This window comes from Dermacentor silvarum, chromosome 1 (genome assembly GCF_013339745.2).
Source record: "Dermacentor silvarum isolate Dsil-2018 chromosome 1, BIME_Dsil_1.4, whole genome shotgun sequence".
Lineage (NCBI taxonomy): Eukaryota > Metazoa > Arthropoda > Arachnida > Ixodida > Ixodidae > Dermacentor > Dermacentor silvarum.
The window spans coordinates 377,675,256-377,696,907 of record NC_051154.1 but is presented as its reverse complement, the minus strand read 5'-3'; the positions used below and the strand labels follow the sequence as shown (position 1 = coordinate 377,696,907).

At 46.4% G+C, this 21,652-nt stretch overlaps 1 long non-coding RNA gene across 1 annotated transcript in view; it reads right to left on the bottom strand.

The window, feature by feature from the left end:
• Positions 1–809: 809 nt before the first annotated feature.
• Positions 810–21,652, bottom strand: part of LOC119454248 (uncharacterized) — a 29,238-nt gene continuing 8,395 nt past the window's right edge. The window contains exon 3 of the long non-coding RNA XR_007465105.1: positions 810–1,177. This is a non-coding gene — a long non-coding RNA (uncharacterized LOC119454248). The remainder of the gene's footprint in view (positions 1,178–21,652) is intronic.

Sequence of the window (21,652 nt, the reverse complement as noted above, 5' to 3'; positions counted from 1 at the left end):
TACTTCACAAACCACGGCAAGAGCTTTGTTCATATGTCCTGCACATTATAACAAAGCTCAATGCATAATCAACAAGACAGATCTTGTTAAACTATTTTATTGCAACACAAAATCAAAATATTTGAGCACAGTAGACTAACAGCAGTGCAAAATAGTTTGCCAATATTGCTACAAAACCCATATAAAATGACTAAAAATGCTGCTTCAAGCTGTCATTACATAAACGTGATGACAAAAATAATCAGGTGCAGCTCAAACAACACAAGCGGCCATGCTACTTATTAGGTCACCACGTCATTTTTTGTACATAAAACATGGCGGCAACATGAAATTTGCAAACGAAATTACTAAGAAAACTACTATACAGCACCGAACACTTTTCACGCTGAGAAGAATACAAGGCAAATGTAATTAAATGTGTACTTAATCAACTGAGACACATCACAATAGTGTTAGTACTCTGCAAAACAACTGAAAATGTCCAACAGCAACACAAAAATTGCAATGCAAGTAACTAAAAAAGCAGATGGGATCATGAAGACTGAATTTTAGAAATGCTTAAAGGCAACCACCACTAAGCACACTAATCAACATGAGTAAAATGTGCGTTGAAAAACTGCTGAGGGAACTACTGAACATCAATAACAACAAAGTCTAAAAGAGTAAGAATTAACCCGTGGATTAAATCTATATGGAGAGAATGAATGTGCTTTTGAATAATGAGCTGCCAAGCGAAAGACGAAGCTAAGAGCTCCCAGAAATGAACCTCTTATCAAGAACAAAGCATTTCCTAAATAATAAGCACTGAGTGGACACATTGCTTCACTTAACACATAGAAAAAAGAGAAACAAACATACAAATTAGTATCCTAATTTGTCCCTCAAAATCACCTGTTGACTAGAACTGCTAATGATCAGAACCGGCCATAAAGAAAAATGAAGTGGAAAGCCCACACAAGTGAATCTCATACTGAAAGTGAACATGCTTCCTGGATAGTGAGCATTGATCACACACATTGCTTAACACATATGCTAAAATAAGAAGAGAAAAAGTAACAATGATGCTGTGAAGGTACTATCTATAGCTACTTGGTAGCTGCTGTAATCGGGCACACGAATGTCATGGCACTGGCATGGGATTGGAGTGCAGCGGGCAAGGAAGGTACTCATTCAGCATCTGATGGGAAGGCAAGAAAGAAATCAATTTTTACTAGCTGCCAGCATACACCATTCAGGAAAACAAATGCACCTGTCACATGTTATTCCTTTGCTCTTGGTCGTGTTGCATCTGCTCCTATGAGTTAGCACCTAAAAGCATAGACTCATTCATGGCCATCAAGAACTCCAAAAAATTCACAAGGCAATAAAAGCCTGTGAAGTGATACACATAATTATAGTGCAAGTCCCAGCTGCAAGGTGCATCAATGTAGTATCGACCAAGAAATTTACAGACCACGGGATCTCAGAAAACACTAAATATCCGAGCAGCCCTTAAAAGCCAGTAAAATCGTACATCACAATGTTGTTCGCATATACAAGTAGAAGCTGGAAATGGGAATACCAGGCTGCGTTTTGAGGCTGCCGAGATATCAGCCTTTTTGTCAGATCTCTTGGTTCGTAAACATTTTTGGTTGAGAGTACACTGTATTCAAGGCCATGCTGCCAATGCTGCTGATTACTCGGCACACACCCACCCAATTTTTCCTGTCTACCCCACCTTATTCCAAACCCTATATATAGTAGGTATTAAAATTCTCCCCCAGCAAGGGATACACATACTATCACCTGACCAAGCTATGAAAATTGTGCGAACAAGGCTGCAGACCGGGCAGGAGGTCCACACCAGCCATCACCTGTACGTTGAACTGTCCCCACTTCCAACAGAATAAAACATGTCTAAAGAACAATTAAGAGATTATTTTAAATTCAAGGCACCGAAGGACTTGAACCATGGCACAAAATGCTCAGCCCCAGGCAGCACATCACATGGGGCCAACTAGGGCCGATGATGGTTTTCATCCGGCACTGGCTGGGCCGCGAAGGCCCGCCGTTGCCTCCGTAATGCCAGTGCTGGCAAAGCCACTGTAACAGACATCCAGCGATGGCCCTGCTTTGCCGGTGAATGCCCGTTAATGGCTAGGCCGGGCGTCGCAACTGGCTATCCCGGGCCTGCTTTGCCGTAAGAATGCCGTCATTGGCTGTACATCACTAAACATTGGTTAAGAACGTCCGTTCAAAGCTATAGGCATAGCCACATTGTTTAGCGGTTCTGATAGACCCGTAAATATCGGCCTGTCAAACAGAACGGCATTTCAATATTACTTTTCACGCAGCATTCGCTGGCCATTCCCGATTATATATGTTTACAGCACGCAATTTTTATTTGAATTTTTCACCACGCACGCCAACTGCAACGAGATCACTCTGGGTTTTCTTTTTTGTTTCTTACTAAATTATTATGTAAGTTCTGCATATTTCTTTCGTTTTATTACAAAGGCTGTTAACTTTCGCGTAATTGTATTTATTGTGTTGAATCATTCGATCGGACATTGTTAACAAGTGGCACAAGGGCACTCCATTATAATGCGTCAAAGCGCGCATGCCGTGTACATTCTCGATAGGCGCAATGACAAATTCAAGGGGGTATATAATTAAAAAGCATGTGCGCTTACATGTGCGTCGTTTAAGTAGTGTTGCAGGTAGTGAATTGCAAAATACTGCATAACTTTATGGTGCAATCATCTGTACCGCTTGCCAGTAATGCCGTCGCTAGCTCAACTTCTGTAGCGGCTGTAAATTTTATGGCCAGTACAATACAATGCACCTTGGATGACTGCTCCCTATATTATTTTTCGGCATAGAGAGCATATCGAACTGTGCAGTAGTGTCTCCTGTGGCCAGCTTCATTATAATCTTAGGTGCCTTTCCCGGAAAACTCTGTCGTGCGTTTTTCTTTTTTTGATGCCAGATGATTTTTTCAGACCAACTGGCACAGTAGGCGTAAATTCCTCCCCGCAGAAAGAACCGGGGAAAAAAATAAATTGCGCCATGTTGAAGAAGAGGTTTCTGCTGGGCTATTGGTGCATATTTCTAAAAAAAACAGCCAATAGAAGAGGCAAGAATGTGAGACAAGCCCAACGCTAACTTACAATGAAATGCTTATTTTGCACGACGCCAAATATATCTACACTGAAAAGAAAGGGGAAGGCGGAGAACAGAGACAACGCCAAGAGATATACCGGGGTGGGAGGGGGGGAGTGAAGAGAAAAGGTTTGGTCAGACGACCAAGACGACTACACAAGGCGCTCTCCGTTGGAAGGGAACAGAAAATAAAGAAAAATAAAAAAGAACAGGAATGTTCGTGGCCCGCCGCGCCATTCCGAACCTTGACGGATGGCTGAAAGAGTTGAAGTTACCGACCTAGGACTGAGAACGAAGAACGAGGTTAAGATTAAGGAGAATACAGGAATATAGAATGGAAAAAGAAGAAGAACGCTACTGGATAAAAATGTAAGCTACTGAATAAAATTAATTTCTGATTAAAAAGTGGAACAAGCATAAAGAAAAAAAACTACTAAAATATATATACATTTTTCAAGTAGGTGAACTCTTTTTGTGAGAGCAACACAGATTTGAATAAATTTTTTGCTGACGTTTGCATCTTATATGAGCTAATAAATAAACCTATCGTTGTTTTGACTTTGCAAGGAGGCATACATAAGCTTCCTTATTCCTTATTAAATTCAGGCTCCCACTTGCACCCTCAACGACACACCTCTGGTAACTTCTTCCTCTTGTAGATAAATATCTCGGTATACACATCACACACATTTTTGGAATATGTATATTGAGTTTTCAATTTACCAATGCCAACCACATGTTTGGTTTCTTGCTCCAAAATTTTCTTCATGGGAAGCTTTTATTTTATAAATCTATGGTGGGGTCTCAGATCTTCGAGTACACCAGTTCTGTCTCGCAACTCTCGAAAGTGTCCAAAACCTTGCCGTCCTTGTTTTGTTACATACAATTACTCACGTGTAGCCAATGCGTCTTCTACAAAATCATCACTTGGTTTACCTTGTCGCCGTATGCGATCTCGCTTGTGTTTGTTTATTACGATTTATTTTATTACTCCCGCTGCTTAAAGAACATATTTTCTACCTCCCACCTACGTTTCTTCTCGCAGCGGCCACGTTTGAAGCTTTCTTGTTTATGAAAAGAAAAAAAACTACCAGCTTTTTTATGTAAAGCCTTCGGGCTTTGACACTATACTAACATAATTAAGTAAATTAATATGGCGAACTTGAACGAGATCCTTGTACTCGCTTTTTGGGCTTCACTTATATGTTATGTGCCGCGTAATGTATTGTCGCGAGGTTTCTTAGATACGGCGGCCGCTCCTATGTATCTATTCATTTTTTTCCCGAAGGGGGAGGTTGATTATTTAACTAGAAGCAAGAAATTCATGGGGGCATGCTAGCAAGTGATGCTCTGCGCCGGACTACCCCTTTGCGCACACGTTGTCGTGCTCTACCGTTCTCCTGGGATAATGAGCGCAAAAAAGAAATAACGATGAAAACATTCATTGATCACTTTGAGTTGTTCTACAGGTCCATTTGTCATGTTTTACATTTCAGCTATAATATATAAAATCAGCACATGTGCTACTGCTCCTTCAGCCGCAGCAGCTTTTGGAAAAATAAAAATAAATAAATAAATAAAATAATAAAAAAACGTGCGCGTGTCGTTCTTCACTACTATCAGGCGAAGTGACGTCAAAATACCAAGAATGCGTTTCACTCTCACCACGTTTTCCCTGCGTTCCCTCGCTTTGCAGTGTCGAAGGTATGCACGGTCTATTATGCGCACAGCCGAGCCTGCGTTGCTAATCAGAACCGGATGGGCGCACAAAGAAGCGTGAATAATGCCCTGTCAAATTTGTTGCTCCCTGCGCGAACCTCGCTCGCTTCCAAAAAAACGTGGTGACTCTCGGAGGACGAGGGACCCGTACACATTCTGCTTCTGCCTGTGAGCTGTCGTAGCCCATATTTCTTTCACCATGTTTTGCTTGCGAAGCATGCATCAACTTGTCCAGCAACGTGTTCAGTACCAGCGGCTTGACCTTCGCCACTACAAGCTTGGTTCCACATTGCTATTGGGTGAAACATGAACAACTAGCCAAACGTTGGAAAACTGCATTTACTGCGAAATAAACTGAATTATCGCAAGGTAAGTACAATTGTCTTATTTTTATTCTCAAGTATCGTGTTTCAACTAAGTGCATTGCCTAATACGTGTATTTTCTTTTTTTACAGAGATAATGTACGGCCACTTTTTACTATGCAGTAGACGGTGCTGCACCGCTTCAGCGTCAGCTGAAACGCACTGTCTGTTTGAAAACACGCAGCACGCCACATTTCGGCTAGTACACTCAAGAAGACCAAAGTTGGATTGTCGTAATTCCTTACTCAGGAAGTACATTCTGCGAGCTGACTGGTGTTCAGAACTTTCTGCGAGAGTATAATCTGTTGTATTGCAGCTTGCTTAGGTGTTTATCATGAAACAATGCAGCCTTTCTTTGCTACCTCTGTTCTAAAAGCTTACGCATTGCCAAAGGCTAAGTACAGCTACCCACAAGCACTTACGAGAAGTCTTGTGATGAAGGCATAATTCATCACAATTGCCTAGTTAGAACAAAAATCGCATATTTAGATGCAGCGGCATTTCCTACCTAATTTTTCGTATTTCTGCTTCTTTTTTTCAGCTTCAATAATTTGTTTGAATGGAGAAATCATATCTGTGGGAGATTGCCTTCAATATATTGAACGCCATCATGGACCATGCTGTTCAACTGCCGTACAGCATGCATGGAAATAAAAGCAAGAGACTGTTTAACACGCGGCTATGCAGAGTGGGAACAGGTGATACGCATTTGATTTCTCAGTTTTATACCTTTTGCTTATATTATGCACTGCTGACAGTGTTGTGATAAAAAAGGTATATGTATTGTATGCAGATGGTGCCTGAGAGACGCAGATGTCGACATCAACCAAGCGCAAGACTTCATAAGAATGTGGCTGCCAGGCGCCGTCGACTATTGCAGAAGGCGGCGTTACGCCGAAGCGGCTCAACCCCCCGTAGCGTCATAAACAAAGCTTTCGTAGGTGGCCCACAGGATTGGGGATACGAGCGACAATCTGTATCAACCTATTTTAAGACCAATAAAGAAATTGTATATATTATTTGGTGATTTTATAGTACATTATGGCATGTTGCATCGAGCTACCGTGCAATATTTGCGTAATTTAAAATAGTAGGAAATAACGGCATCGCCCACATACATCACAATCTGCCAATATGGCCATGCCAGTGGGTAATGCGGGACAATAAATTAACTAAGAGCGGCAGAGCCGGCTATTGACCAATACCGGCGCTGCCAGTAGGCAAGGTGGGACACTAGAATGGCAATGAACGGCAGAGCCGGCTATCTGCCTGTATTGGCGCTGCCACGCAATGGCCGGAATAGACCCTTTAGTGGCATGGCCACACTGGGCCATTCCTGACGCGGGTAGCGCTGCCGGTTTCGGGCCTATATTTGTGCCGGTGTTTGCCGTGATATTGCCGTGCTGGGGCCAGCCTGGTTGTGCTGCCTGGGGACCTCGAGATGGCCGGTTCAATCTCGACCGCTGTGATCGCACTTCGATGAGTGCGCAATGCAAAAACGTTGGTGTACTTTAATTGAGGCGCATGTTCAAGAATCCGAGGCAGTCGAAATTATTAGAGAGTCTCTTCTATGGACATGCCTCGTAATCAGATTGTGGTTTCGAATCGTAAAATGGCAGAATTTAGTTTTTATCCACCACTGATCATGTAATGTGCCTGCTATTACATGTACGCACGTGTTTTTCATGTTCAAAATAGCAAATGCTTCTCTCGTATGACTGCGTCGAACACCTATGCTCAAGCTGTCCTTCTTTCACGAGTCAACCGCATTCGCAACTAATTGCCAAACAAAGCGTCGGGAGCAGGTCGCGCGAATCCTCGCAGCCACAAAATAAAACCTAAAGTTCCGCAAATATGACCCTTCGTATTAATAACAGATTGCCTAACAAAGCTCTCAAACGCTGTCGCACCTTAGCTTCTTGTTACAAAGGTAAGTTTGCACGCTTCGTATTTCATGGTGGTAGTGATTTCTGAACAAGATAAGCTCTATCATAAACACTGAAGAGGATTGCCCAGCGGAGCGCCTAGTACGCTACTCTAGGCGAATGCGAAGATAAACGAATTGATACACGCAGAACATAAGGTACTGTACGCACTAATAACGTAATATAACGAACTTAAGTATTTCGTTGAGACCAGTGCCTTGGAAAAATGTTAAAGGCGCTTATGCACAGGATGCACAAACTCAAGGTCGAAATACATGCTGTATTGAAAGTGCGAACCATCAGGTACATTTAGAACAGTTTACGATAACACTGTGGAGCGCAATTGGTTTGCACTTGCAATATTATTGTGCTTTGCACTCTGGCATGTTGGGCGCTGGTGCATTGCACGTTAGATGCCGAGGGCACCATATTACATGACAGCTATTTTATATACATAGCTCCCTGATGAATACGCTGTAGACATGCATTATCACGCTTGCCGAAAGGGCACGTTATGCGATATTTGCACACTGACTACTTCGTACGTGTTCCTTGTAAATATTTTGCGAAAGACACGTAGGCTCGTAAAATGGAGTAGCCATATTATAAGCAAACAAGAACGACCGTCCATGTACAACTTACTTGGTGTGCAGGTAATGAAGCAGTGGAAGAGGTCGAAGAACGCTCCACAGGCACCATCACCCAAAAAATGTTCCTATGGTAATTCCTTACATTTTCCAGCCTGTTCAACATAGCCATGCATGGCCGTGAAGTTTGGATATGTTTCTTTCAATTCTTCGCATTTCTTGCCATCCCGACGAGTGCAAGCACTCCTGTCCTGCTCCTGGGCGTAGCCTTCATTCTTCAATCTTTGAAAAATAGAGCATTCCAATCTTTGCTAGAAAAGTTATTCTGTGCTAAAACAAAGCGTCGTGCTAAAAAAAACGCAGCAAGGTTTCACTGATAGCGCGCGTAAGAAGAAGCTTCCTGCGGTAAATCACTATGCAATACAACTTCCCTCCCTGGCAATCAATGCTATTGCGCCCCGCTTTTTGAAATTGCTGCGTTCTTAAAAGAGGCACCGATAGCCTGGAACGTGCATTTGCAGTCAAAACATGGTTTTACCGAATTTCAAGTGAATGACTGCATCTGCGCTGCGTCACCGCCGCTGGTGAAGAAATTAAATGTCTAACCAACTCTTTTCTTTTTTTATGCTTCTAACGTCATGCGCTGTGAGAGATAGGGTGCATCAGCTCTCTACCAAATAAAATTAATCTCCACACAATCACGGGATCTTTGTAGCATCCTGATTAACCACTTAACCTCTTTCTAGACATCGCGCCCTGTTTGAAAAACAAAGTTACGGCAGATCCAACGTGCTTAATAAAACCAACGTTAGGCGTATATTCCTTTAAATAATATACACTAAATTATAATCAAGGCACACGTAATGTGCGCACATCATGCATTTCCAGCACACATGCTGGTATCTATGTGAAGCGGTTAATTTAAAGGAAAGTTTACATGGGCACAAAGGATGTAAACAGCACTTGAGAAAGCTGCACAAATTAATCTACATTTCACGGGCTCACTCACTTACCCATGCAAGATCTGCTTGTCAAATACTTTCTTGGGATGACTATAAGTACTATAAGCGGCGATGACACACGAAAAGCAAAGGTAAGTTTTATTCATGGTCGATATTCTCTAGCTATCTTTTCCGGTAGTGCATCATCTTGGAGACATTTCGCGCGTCTATATATCTGACGCTTCGAAGTAGACGAACGAAATCTTTTCCGACACACCGCCAGAAACGCTGTCAGCATGCTGCATTCGTCACGAAAGAGAACGCGACGCGGGGGCCATGGCGTAGATGCGGCGGCAAGTCATGCAGGAATGGGATGGCGCCAAAGCGAAATGTGCAAAATCGTTACCACGGCCGGAGTCCCTAGTGTCTGGCTATGACATTACGCGCATTCTACTCCGAGCCCATGGCCGGGCCATACCGTAGACTCCTCTACGGCCGTGCCGAGCCTAGCTACTTCTCATCTTCTCAGATGGCGGTAGTTGTCTGATGGTTCGACGAGTCCGTCGCTTCTAGCGTACCAGGCTATGGCCAGTGAAGTCGCATACGTCACGCCTCAGACAGTAAGATTGGTTACCATATTCGTTGAACGCCACCCGTAACAGCGCGGCGATCAGTTGTTGGCGCAGCGAAAGCGCACAAGTGCGTGGCGAACAAGAGCTTTGTTTTTGTCGAAGGCGCAAACACCACCTGCTTGTTTAAGTGAACCTGAACGGTATATAGGCCAGCATGCTGCTGGTCAGCCAAGCTAGCACGCTATGCAGTATGCTTCAGTGGCTCCGACGTCATGTTCTATTCCCGCGCTAGCCACGCTACACTGGTAGAGCGTCCTATTTGCGCCTGCGCAAAGCTAGCGCAAGACAGGGGTAATTGGAGATCACAGGGAGATGCCTTCGTCCGGCAGTGGACATAAATAAGTTGATGATGAGGATGATGAGCGTAAACGCTCATTCACACTAGGCCGACACGACACCGATTTTGGTCTGCCGACTGCTGACGACAGCGTTTTCCTTCCTTTAAGCCGTTGGTCACAGATTTTTCCGCGCTGCAAACCGCTGTCGGCAACAGTCGGCAGACCGAAATCGGTGTCGTGTCACCCGACACGACACCGATTTTGGTCTGCTAACTAGTGTGAATAAGGTATGCCGCCTAGTGTGAATAAGCATTTATGCGCCGCGCGTGGATCGCCTCCGCGTCACGCCGGACTATATCCGCGCCTTTAGCTTGGCCACCCCAATGCACTCTTCTCCGAGCGGAGGCGGAACACATGGAGGAGCGCTCGTTGAATGCAGACAACCAGATACAAAAAACCGGCTTGACTCGGAGAGCACTTTGCATTAAAAGAACGTCGCGGACGAAGCAGCTAGCAGAGTATACCGGGATTTGTTCCCTGATACGCGCGAACGGGATACAATTAATCAAGGGAAGCAGATGACCCAGGCACTGGTTTTCTAGAGTCTAACATGTACGTTACTTCCGGTGAGTGGTAATGGCGGCGCTTTTTTTGAAAAACATCAATTTTTGCAAGCGTTTCGTGAAGCACCAACTCGCATGTCAAGCGTAGAATTTTCCGGAGAGGCTGCAGAGGCCTCCCCCTCCCTCGCTATATACGAGCCTGGTCTCGAATATACTTTAGGCATTGCAATTGGCGCTTTAAAGAACTGCTTCATGGTTTCAATTCGTGAACCGATGGGTTTCGCGAACAGTGCGGTCATCTCCATAATGCCATAAAGACAGTCGGCTGCTTCTGTTGCTGGAGGGATGTGCCTTATTGCCTATAAAGGCTGGTATACAAGCGAATATGAAGAATTCCATGGCATGTTATGGCTTGGCTCCCAATATCAATCCCCAAACTCCTTTTTCATGTGATTACTTTTTCAGTATTCGGGAAGTATATATTATACATGACGCGCAGATGTATTAACAACCATGAACACTTCTTTTTCTAGGTGCCTGTTTCGGAGAACGGCGAAAGCATTAACAGTGTCTTTAATTGATAATGAGCGCCTAACTCTTCCTTTTACACATTATTACAGTGACCACATTTAGATAGATCAACTCACCAGAGCAATAAGAATCTTCATTAAACTTCGTAGGGCACTCTGACACGCATTTATAATGTTGGCACGAAATAGCAATTCCGAGCCATAGCTTTGCCAAGAATACAAGACAAGGTATGAGCAACATTAATGATAGAATGGTGTGGCAATATAACCCCCATATACCGCATGTCATATAAGAGGGCGTGGCATATACATGTACCTAAATATATTCGGAGGGCCTGCGTGTTTGTGGATTTTTTTCTCCGCCAACATCGCACGCCGACGCTGGTTGCCGACGCAGGATTTTCTGCGACACGGGGCCCTTAGCGCTGTCGCGTTAAAACAGAATCCCCCAGCCTCCGCCAGTATATTGGCGCCATCTAGTTAAGGTGCCTGCAAACGCAGCGTGCGCAGGCGCAGACGACGACATGCGATTCAGACGAGGATCGCAATCAAAGCGATTCCGATTTGAGATGTGCGCCACGTACTCTGGATACCTCTTCGGTACACGTTATGGCGTCTCCTCGCAAGGTATGGTGTCTCCTCGCAATCGTAGAGCTACGTGCGCAGCTACAACCAGACATCGGGCTCAGCAGACCGCTGTGCAGAGAGGATTACAAGCCGCAGTGCGCCATCGACGCCGGGCGGACAGTTAAGATTGTTCTCGTCAAAACGAGGCGAACAGACTTTGTCGCGAAGACCCTGGTGTGCGTGGTGCCGAAATTGGAGCTACTCTTGAGCCGCTCCACCAGCTTACGCTGTGACTATGCTGCGTGTGCCGAGCAGGCCTGTGACTTTTTCCGCACGCGGCGCCTCATCGGGAGAGCGCGGTTAGGCCCATTCGACCATTGTCTAGTATACTCTCGTAAGACATAACATTCGCATAAAACTCCCTAAAACTGGATTAAATTAAACCAAATAAGTATAAGATAATATAAAATAACGAAAACATCCTGAATGAACCCATTCAATAACCCAAATTAATGAAAACTCTATAAAAGCCTTCTCGAGGGCACTTGTTGTGGAACCGGTTTACCGACTGCTGCAAGGTAGGGATATCGCTCCACATACAGTTACTTGGTTTGCGGCGCACATGGGGTCATTGGAGAGAGCCACGCGTAACCTCAGCGAGGTGGCGCACAGGGAGGCACGAGGATCAGTGTGCCGTGCCCTCCCTGATGACGCTGGATCTCCCGCTCCAGAGTTCAGGGACCAGTTGTTAACCTACAACGAGATCACCAAGCACTATTACTTAGGGCGCAGGTCATTCCCCCTGCCACATTCTAAATTAAATAGGCCACAGGCGGTTACATTAAGGCTTCTACAGACACGGCCCTACCCTAACCTGGTATTCATGAATACAATTAATCCGGACTGCATGGTTTCAGTCTATTGCAGTAAGTGTGGGGGTTTGCTCGATTTAGAACACATACTCTGGCGCTGCTCGCCGTTGGCCGGTGATGGCTCTCAAGGTGAACGGTGGTGGCCGCGGATGCTGCACAGTGAAGTGCTGGCGAACCAACGCTGTCCAGAGGGCCCGTTTGGCGGCAGAAGGGCTCGGCCTCGTAAAAAAATCAACGCAAACAAAGTTTTTAAGGCGGCGGTCCCACTCCGGCGGCACGAGCCCCTCGTTTTCAGTACTTTCGGAGCAACCGTGGCGGCTCTTCTACTTAAGATATGAAGTTGTCGTATAAACCATAAAAAGCTTAATTCTTGTAGATTCCAACTATATATAATATAAAGAAATTTATTGGTGTGATTTAGAAATAAATGTTCAAGAACAAGCATGAGATACATGGTTATTGCGAACTGTGTCTCAGTTGTGACCATATTTAGAAGAAACTACCGCACTTACTGCATTGCGGCTTGCTCTGTAGCTTTAGGACATATTTATCTAGTTCCTAGACGTAGCAAATTAATTTTTAATTTTTACTTTTTGGATAATTTGCTTTTGAAAATTGCCAAATATTGCAATCTTCTGTTGTAAACAGCCCGGCAACTACATCCTCAAGGAAGTTAACTTTTGGATAAAGTAGAGATCAAGGTATTTCCATTTAGGAGGCAAAATTTCATTCGTGTAACTGTATTAGTTTTCCTAATAATGCGGCCGAAAATAAGCAATATTTAGAATTCTGGTTCTATTTTTGCCCAGTTTTGCGGGAAGGTAATAAAGCTGCGAAGCTGCGCTTTAAAACTAATAAAGTTACATGAATGAAATTTTGTGTCCTAAATGGAAATTCCTTGAACTCTACTTTATCCAAAATTTAGCTTCCTTGAGCATGTAGTTGCCGGGCTGTTTACAACAGAAGATTGCAATATTTGGCAATTTTCAAGAGCAAATTATCCAAAAAGTAAAAATTAAAAATTAATTTGCTACGTCTAGGAACTAGATAAATATGTCCTAAAGGTACAGAGCAAGCCGCAATGCAGTAAGTGCGGTAGTTTCTCCTAAATATGGTCACAACTGAGACACAGTTCGCAAAAACCATGTATCTCATGCTTGTTCTTGAGCATTTATTTCTAAATCACATTAATCAATTTCCTTACATTATATATAGTTGGAATCTGCAAGAATTAAGCTTTTTATGGTATATACCACAACTTTATATCCTAAGTAAAAGAGCCGCCACGGTTACTCCAAAAGTACTGAAAACGGGGGGCTCGTGCCGCCGGAGTGGGACCACCGCCTTAACAGCGAAGCTTTCTGTGTCTCACTGATTCGTACGCTAGCGCCGAAAACGCACTATGGGAAAGCCAAAACATAGAGGATGGAACTATCTGCGCATCTGCGCACACAATAGATAAACTGTAGAACACAGTTTACATTTGCACTTCTACCGATAAGAACAATGGGAACTGCAACGCCACGCTACCCATACGAACTGTATATACGTATCTTCATTGCATTACGCGCGTCACGCAATGCATTCCCGGCCGTCACCATGGGCAGGCCGCGGGTGCAGCGCACGGCAGAAGATGCTACCGTACGAGAACATAAGCGCGCTCACGATCGTGCCCGTAAGGCCGATCGCGTGTATCGGCAATAGAGTGTTTTAGTTGAGCGTCTTTACGGTCCGTTCCGCTTCGAGTTGCCCCGCTAAGCCACAGCGGAGCGGCGGACGATTTTCACGTTTTAGTTATGCGTGTAGCGTAGCGGGGCGGACCTTTCGTAGTTGCAGCGCCCTCTGGTCAAATTCAGCGTAGTGAAACAAAATAAAAAAACCGTTTTGTCACTTTTACAAAGTAAAACGAGTATACATAACGTATTTGTTCATGAAGTATCTAGACGGGTGCTTGCTATGCGTTACCGGTCCATTTTATCGAGTTAAAAACGAAGCGGCGACTTGGGGAATGCCACGTGATAGCCAGCGAGGTTGCATTTCGAATCCAATCCAATCCTATGTGACGCCAATGCGCAGGCGACGTTTTTGTTAGCTGTGCTGTTCACTTATTTCCTTAAAGAACCAGTTGGAGGTGTATTACACAAGTTATTTGCAGTCGCACGACTGGTGCCTCCATGCAAGGTGCTGCGATGCACCCACGAGAGAGGGCGCGTGCATCGCCCACCCTCGCTAGCGAAAGACAGCAGCAACGCTCCCCGCTCCGCTTAGGCAGCTTCTAAGCGGACCGTGATTCTCGCTCCACTAGCACGCTTGCGGCTAAGCGGAGAGCGCATGCGCATTCGTGCTTCCGCTCCGCTCAGCAGCTAAGCGGAGCGTAAAAACGCTAAACTAAAACTGTCTATTGACAGGGCGTCTGACCGACTACCACAGCGATCACACGGCAATACTGTGCAAGTGTAGAGTCGTCCGTGAAAGTGTGAGTGTGTGCGCGTAATCAATGGCTACATGATCTAAAAAAAAAGTTGTCGCAGTTTCACCTGAAAGGCGAAGCATCAATTGCGATAGCAAATTTGTAGAGAGCTATACGGAGTAATGATAGTAGCTTTATAAGCTGTATAAAATTGGACATGCAGCAGCAACGGCAACACGCAGAACTGTTGTCGACGCCGTCAGCGTTTTTCCCGCGTACGCGCAAAATGCGTGCGGCGTTGGTGACTGTTGCCGGAGCCTCTGATATAAATAGGCACTTGGTGCCGCAGCTAAACGTCGCCTCCCTTCACTCCCCCCCCCCCCCCCCCCAGGGCCTTTCGCGCGTCGGAAGAAGACGCGTTTGCTCTACATATATGGTGATTGTAAAGGGGGAAAGAGACGCCTACTTCTGCAGCCCTTAAGGGAGCACGGCGCAGAATGCGCGTTTGTTCTCCGCCGTGCGTTCACTCCCCGTGAAAGCGCGTGTCCCTCGCGCCATTTCACTCACACATACAGCGTTCGGCGCGCGGCGACGATTTCATCTCCATTGACGTCATACGGAACCTCACGGCCACGGCGACGGCGACGCCGACGGCAGAAATCTGCTTTGGAGTGTCCATATAATTGCTATCGCAATAAAAAGGCTATGCAACTTAAGGAAATGCGTTTTCGTTCAATTTCAACGTTCAAAAAATACAATCCCCAACAAGCAATCAAATCACATATGCATCACATTGGGTCGCTCAGCATCCTGGGTTTCGTTGCGTGGTAGTTGGCTTTTGGACTTTGACTTTGACTCAGTTTGCACGGGAGAAAGCTTCGCATTTAGCCATCTTTCTTGAAGAAAGGGGCTTGGATTTTTTGGGAAACAATACATTTAAAGGCTATGCAAAGAGACATGGAGAGAGTAACTTTATTTATGTCCAAGTTTGCGCAAGGAACTGCGAACGTTCTTCTGCCATTTCAAAAGTTTGGGTGATCTGGATCCACGGATACGCGCATGTAAATGTTGATCTTCTTCACTTCGTCTTACAGCATAGGATTTATCTGCCTGCACGGCAAGACAGCGAGAGGTGAAGATTCCTACCACGCCACTCTATCAACCGCGGTTATACTGTCGCACTTTTAATTGCGCCATTTCCAGAATCGTACTAGTTGACTATCGTCCAGTTGGTAATACGATCGAAGGGTTCCAGAAAGGCTGGTACAACGACACGCCGTGATGCGATGCATCTGGACTAACTGGAGTCAGATTATTTCTTCATAATCATACGCGTCATAACATAAGCTCGCGAATACACGCAACGTTGACGCGCGACTGGCCGCTCGAGGCACTTTGCGTGTATTCGCGGGCTTCTTTCACGTTCGGAAAACACTTTTATGTAGCACGTATTGAGCAACAGAAAGCTGTATCGGGAGTTTTTCATGCTGCTCTACAATTTCCTTATTGACACTTTTATCTAATTATATTCTGCGAGAAGCTCTTTTATTAATTAAGGCTAATTGTTGTAGCGGGTGACAGAGTGACGGAGACAGCCCAAGAGCAAATGCACAACCTTTATTTCAGAGAACGAGCTATATATAGGCTACTTGTTTATGACGTAACACAAAAGAACCAATCATGTTTGACCCGTGTTAGCACAGCGCGTCCAAGCACTTCATATCACTTCTCCCTCTCTTTTATAACTGCAGTCTTTGCACGGGTCTTCATTGTCGGGTAGACCTCCGTAAGACCGGCGGACTTGGGGTAAAGGGAGCCTGTTCGGCTGGAAGGGATGTTGGAGGTGTTGTTGAAGGAACAGGCACGGTGCCAGTTGATTCTGGTGTGGCCGGACTGGACCGGCCTTCTCGCGTTGACGTCGACCGATTCTTGTTGTCCCGGCTGGGTTGAAGCGTGTCGGGAGCCTCCGCTTTTGGGGCCACGGGTGACACAGGCGCCCGACGGAAAATTTGGTACAAGTGACGCCTGGCTAAGCCATCTGGAGTGCCGACCGTTACCAGCCGTGAACCCTCAGTGCTTTTGACGATGCCTGGACGCCAATGCCTCCCTTCGACAAAGTTGCGCACCCACACCTGGTTCCCGGACTGGAATTTGGGAGGCTGCGAGTAACTTCGAGGTAGAGAAGGGACACAAGTGTCCAAGTGTGAACGAATTGCGTAGTTTAGCAGCATTTTTGATGGAGGCTTGCCACACGGTAGTTGGGTACGTCGATAGCCAAGCAGCACTCGTGCTAGTTTTGTTTCGAGATCGTTCACCATCGAGTGCTTGAGAAGGCCATCCTTTATTGTGCGGACCGTGCGCTCTGCGAGACCATTAGACTGTGGGTGGTACGGCGCACTGCGTAGATGAGTTATGTTGTTGGCAGTCATGAACTGGGAAAACTGCTGACTTGCAAACTGTGGCCCGTTATCTGATGCAACTGTTTGCGGCAAGCCTAAACCAACGAAAAATTCGCGAAGCCGCGCGATTGTGACTTCTGTGGTCGCCGACCTGACGGGAAGTGCCTCGATCCCCTTAGTATGAGAGTCGACGGCTATCAACAGCATGCGTCCCTCTATTGGTCCAGCATAGTCAATGTGAAGCCGTGCCCACTTGGTCCCCGTTTCTGGCCAACAGATAGGAGCCCGGCGATGAGGCATTGGCTGCGCTTGTACATAGGAGATGCACGAACGTGCAACGCTTTCGATCTCACCATCCAACCCAGGCCACCTGAACAGCGTCCGAGCCAGTCTTTTCATCACAGATGCACCCTGGTGGGAACGATGTAGCTCAGCGAGCATGGAGACTCGCGCTTTGCGGGGTACGACGATGCGATGACCCGAGTAGAGCAGGCCTTCTATGCTTGACAGCTCCAGTCTTCTCAAAAATAAGGTTGAAGGTTATTGTGACACGGTGACATGCCTTGAGCCCATCCATTAAGTACAAAATGCTGCAAAACGCTGAGGTCTTCATCTGCGCTCGTCAGCGCCCGTATGGCATATGGCACCTGCTGGCACGAACGAGCTGTCAAGGTTCTCTGAAGACATCACATATTCTGGTAAGGTGCCCGATTGACTATCGGCACGGGCAAGCGACTGAGTGCGTCCGCGTTGGCGTTTTCCATGCCGGCCCTGTACTCGATGCAGTACCGATATTGGCTTAGAAACAGAGCCCATGTCTGAATACGTTCCGACGCCATTGGGGGCATAGGTCGATCTTCTCGTAGAAGTACCACTAGTTGTTGGTGGTCCGTGACCAATACAAACTCGCGGCCAAACAGGTAGTCTCGAAACTTTGTCACTCTGAACACCAGTGCGAGAGCTACCTTCTCGAGCTGAGAACAATTCTTTTCGGCGTGTGTTAACGCGCGTGAACGGATGGCAATGGGCTTATCTAATTTCCTAATTCGGTGCCAAATTACCGCACCTAAACCCGACGGCGACGCATCACATTCCAAGCGCACAGGTTGGTTGTGATCGAAATACGTACGTCAGAACAGGCGAACTCAGGAGTGTTTGTTTAGCCTTGATATATGAATTTTCCTGCCACGTTCCCCACTGCCATTTGTGCTCTTTTTCAAGCACAATATACAGCGGGGCCAACATCGTTGACATGTGTGGCAAGAACCGGTGATAATAAGTCAACAGACCCAAAAACGAGCGCAGCTCGCTCACATTCGTAGGCCGTGGTGAGTCGCGTATTGCTGCTAGGTTCTTCTCAAGAGGATGCAAGCCGTCTTTGTCAATGGGATGGCCCATGTAGACGATGGCGTCTTTGCGAAAATGGCATTTTCAGCCTTGAGCTTGATACCATTCTTTTCAAGCCTGCGCAAAACGCCTCGGAGCACTGAGCCATTACCATCTAGACGTTCCGCTATCAAGACATCGTCCAAATACAGTTGCACGGCTGGAAGGCCGGCCAGGAGCGTTTCCATGCACCGCTGAAAAATCGCGGGGGCCGAAGCAACTCTAAACGGAGGACGGTTATAACAGAACAAACCCTTGTGAGTGTTTATCACGGCCAACTTTCTCGCCTGCTCATCCAGAGGGAGTTGGTTATATGCATCCTTAAAGTCCAGTGTTGTGAAAGACGATCCCCCACGTAGTGACGCAAAAATGACTTCAATGTTTGGTAAAGGGTACTGCTCAGTTATGCAGGCAGCATTGATTGTGGTTTTGAAATCGCCGCAGATGCGAAGGGACCCGTCTTTCTTCAGTACTGGTACGATTGGTGCCACCCGTTCAGAATGTGCTATGGGCGGTAATATGCCTTGCTCCACTAAACGGTCCAGCTCCGTTTCCACTTTTTGACGAAGAGCATAAGGGATTGACCGCGCCTTGTGGAACGTCGGTTGGGTGCCTTCTCTAATGTGAAATTTCACAGGTGGCCCCAGAATGTTTCTAAGCCCTGGCTCAAAAAGGGCAGAAAACTCGGTCCTGAGGCCATCGGGATACGCTGACGTCGATTGAACCGTAGCGAGAAAACCGGACGGCAGAAGCGAAAACGCTTGGATTAAGTCCCTTCCGCAAAGGCTGGGACCCGAACAACCTATGATAATCAGTTTGTCAGGTACAGCCTTCCCCGCAAAATGGGCTTGAAGGTACAGTTCACCGACAATGGGTAGCTTGCCCAAGTAACAGCTGAGTGTGTGTTTGCAAATCGATAAGCGTTGCCAACTCAGACGGTGCTTTAGATACACCTCCTGCGGAATGATAGAAAACGGTGATCCCGTGTCAATAATAATGTTCAACGGCACGCCACCCCAGCGAATAATTATGCGGAACGCCTGGAGCAAACATTTCTTTTCTCGTGATTCCTGCAATGTGAAGGCTGTTGAAATATCGTTTTCCTCAGTTTCGGATCAAGCGCTCTCGTAATGAACTACGGCCTTAGCGCTGTCATCAACCCTACGACCAGCCCGGAGCCCCGATTGGGAGCGGCATTTCCTTGCGAAATTACCAGTTTTCCGAAAGCGAAAACACTGCTCTCTTCTGTGAGGACAGTCGTTTGCTTCGTGATCGTAGTTTCCGCAGCGTGCGCAATCAGTATGGCTTTGCTTATCTTTGGTGAAGGTCTGATATCGGCGCGATTTTCTCGCTACACTGCACACCGCTGCCTCATTATCAGTTCTGGTCATGGTGCTTACTTCGAGTGCGGCTGTCTCTGCCGCTGTGACAATCAATTCAGCTTGCGCAAGTGTGAGCTCAGTTCTTTCAAGCAGCGTCTGTTGCACCGTACGATTTCGGATGCCACAAACAATGCGATCACGTAACATTCAGTCAAAGCTGGTGCCGAAGTTAAACTTTTCCGCAAGCTTGCGTAGCTCAACAACATAGTCCTGGACAGATTCGTTTGTAGCCTGGTCCCTTGTAAAGAACTTGTAACTTCTGGCAACCTCATTACACTTCGGCGCATAATGGTCATTTAGGAAGGTAAGCGCTTCCTTGTAACTCAGGTCATTTATTTTCCGGGGGGCGCAGTGTCCCGCAAGACTGCCTACCGTCTTCGTTTTACAGTGTCGAAACCAAGAGCGGCCTTTTCTTATCACCTGTCTTAATATCATTCACTTCAAAGAATTCCTCCAGTCGAGTCAAGTACATATCGCACTTATCTTGATTTTCGTCGAAAGTTCGGTTACCGACGCTCCGTGGACTCCATTCGTTGGTGGCGTAGGTTCTGGCACTGTTGGTGGTGGGGGCTCCGCGGGGTTGTCACCCTCGTCGCCACTGTTGTAGCGGGCGACAGGGTGACGGAGACGGCTCAAGAGCAAACGCACAACCTTCATTTCAACGAAAGAACTATATATATATATATATATATATATATATATATATATATATATATATATATATATATATATGTGGAGAGCCTGAAGCGGAACCTCCCTGAAGATAAGGAAGAAGACGACCGAGACTGGGGCTGGTGGCACAGAGGAAGCAGTTAATTAAAATGGCGGACTAAACAGACCGTTTCATTATTACTTTCTTATAATATATATATATATATATATATATGGTGCCGAAGCCATGTATATTGCCACATGGTGTGGCACAGTGAGGGGACTGAAGAAAGAAGAGAACGAGGTTCATCTCGGCATCACGCGTCGAGGCTTACGCTTGCCTGGATTCTTATTCATCGTGTGTTCTATAGCAGAGTATACGCGACAATTTGGTGGAGCTTGCTGGGTACGCTCAACTTATGCAGGAGACCCCACTGGGCAGCAAGAACCTCGCCCCCCAATTGGAGCTGACTCCAGTTCACCGCACAAGCCGGCGAATCCGAGGCCTCGACCCAGAATTTGGAAACCTGCAGGAACAAGGGATGACTGCGACCACTGCTAATACTACGGATAGGGTGACACTGACTTACCTAACGGTGCTGAACCCGCAAGTGCCAACGGCTTTTCATGGCGACACATTTGAAGACTTCGAAGACTGGCTGGCGGAGTTCGAGCGCGTGGCTGCGTGTAACGAGTGGAACAACAACGCCAAACTCAGGCACGTCTACTTCAGTCTCCAGGATGGCGCTCGCACGTGGTTTATGAACAGCGAAAGTGCCCTGTGATCCTGGCCCCAGTTCCAGCGCAAGCTACTGGAGACTTACTAGAGCCCCGATCGCCGGGAAAAAGCGGAGCGGGCCCTCCAATCACGCGTTCAAAAGCCCAACGAGAGCGTCACGATATACGTGGAGGACATGACGCGTCTCTTTAAGCGTGCCGACCCGAGCATGTCAGAAGAGAAGAAGGTGCGTCATCATTTGTTCGCCAGAACCAGTTCCCGCGAACAAGATGTCACTGGACATACCTGTGTTGATCGATGGCAGAAAGATGAGTGCACTTGTAGATACCGGTGCCGATTACTCCATTCTTAGTGGCAAACTAGCGAGCGTTCTGAAAAATTGTCACAGTTTCACCTGAAAGGCTAAGCATCAATTGCGATAGCAAATTTGTAGAGAGCTATACGGAGTATTGATAGTAGCTTTATCAGCTGTATAAATTTGGACATGCAGCAGCACCGGCAACACGCAGAACTGTTGTCGACGCCGTCGGCGTTTTGCGCGCGTTCGCACAAAATGCTTGCGCGTTT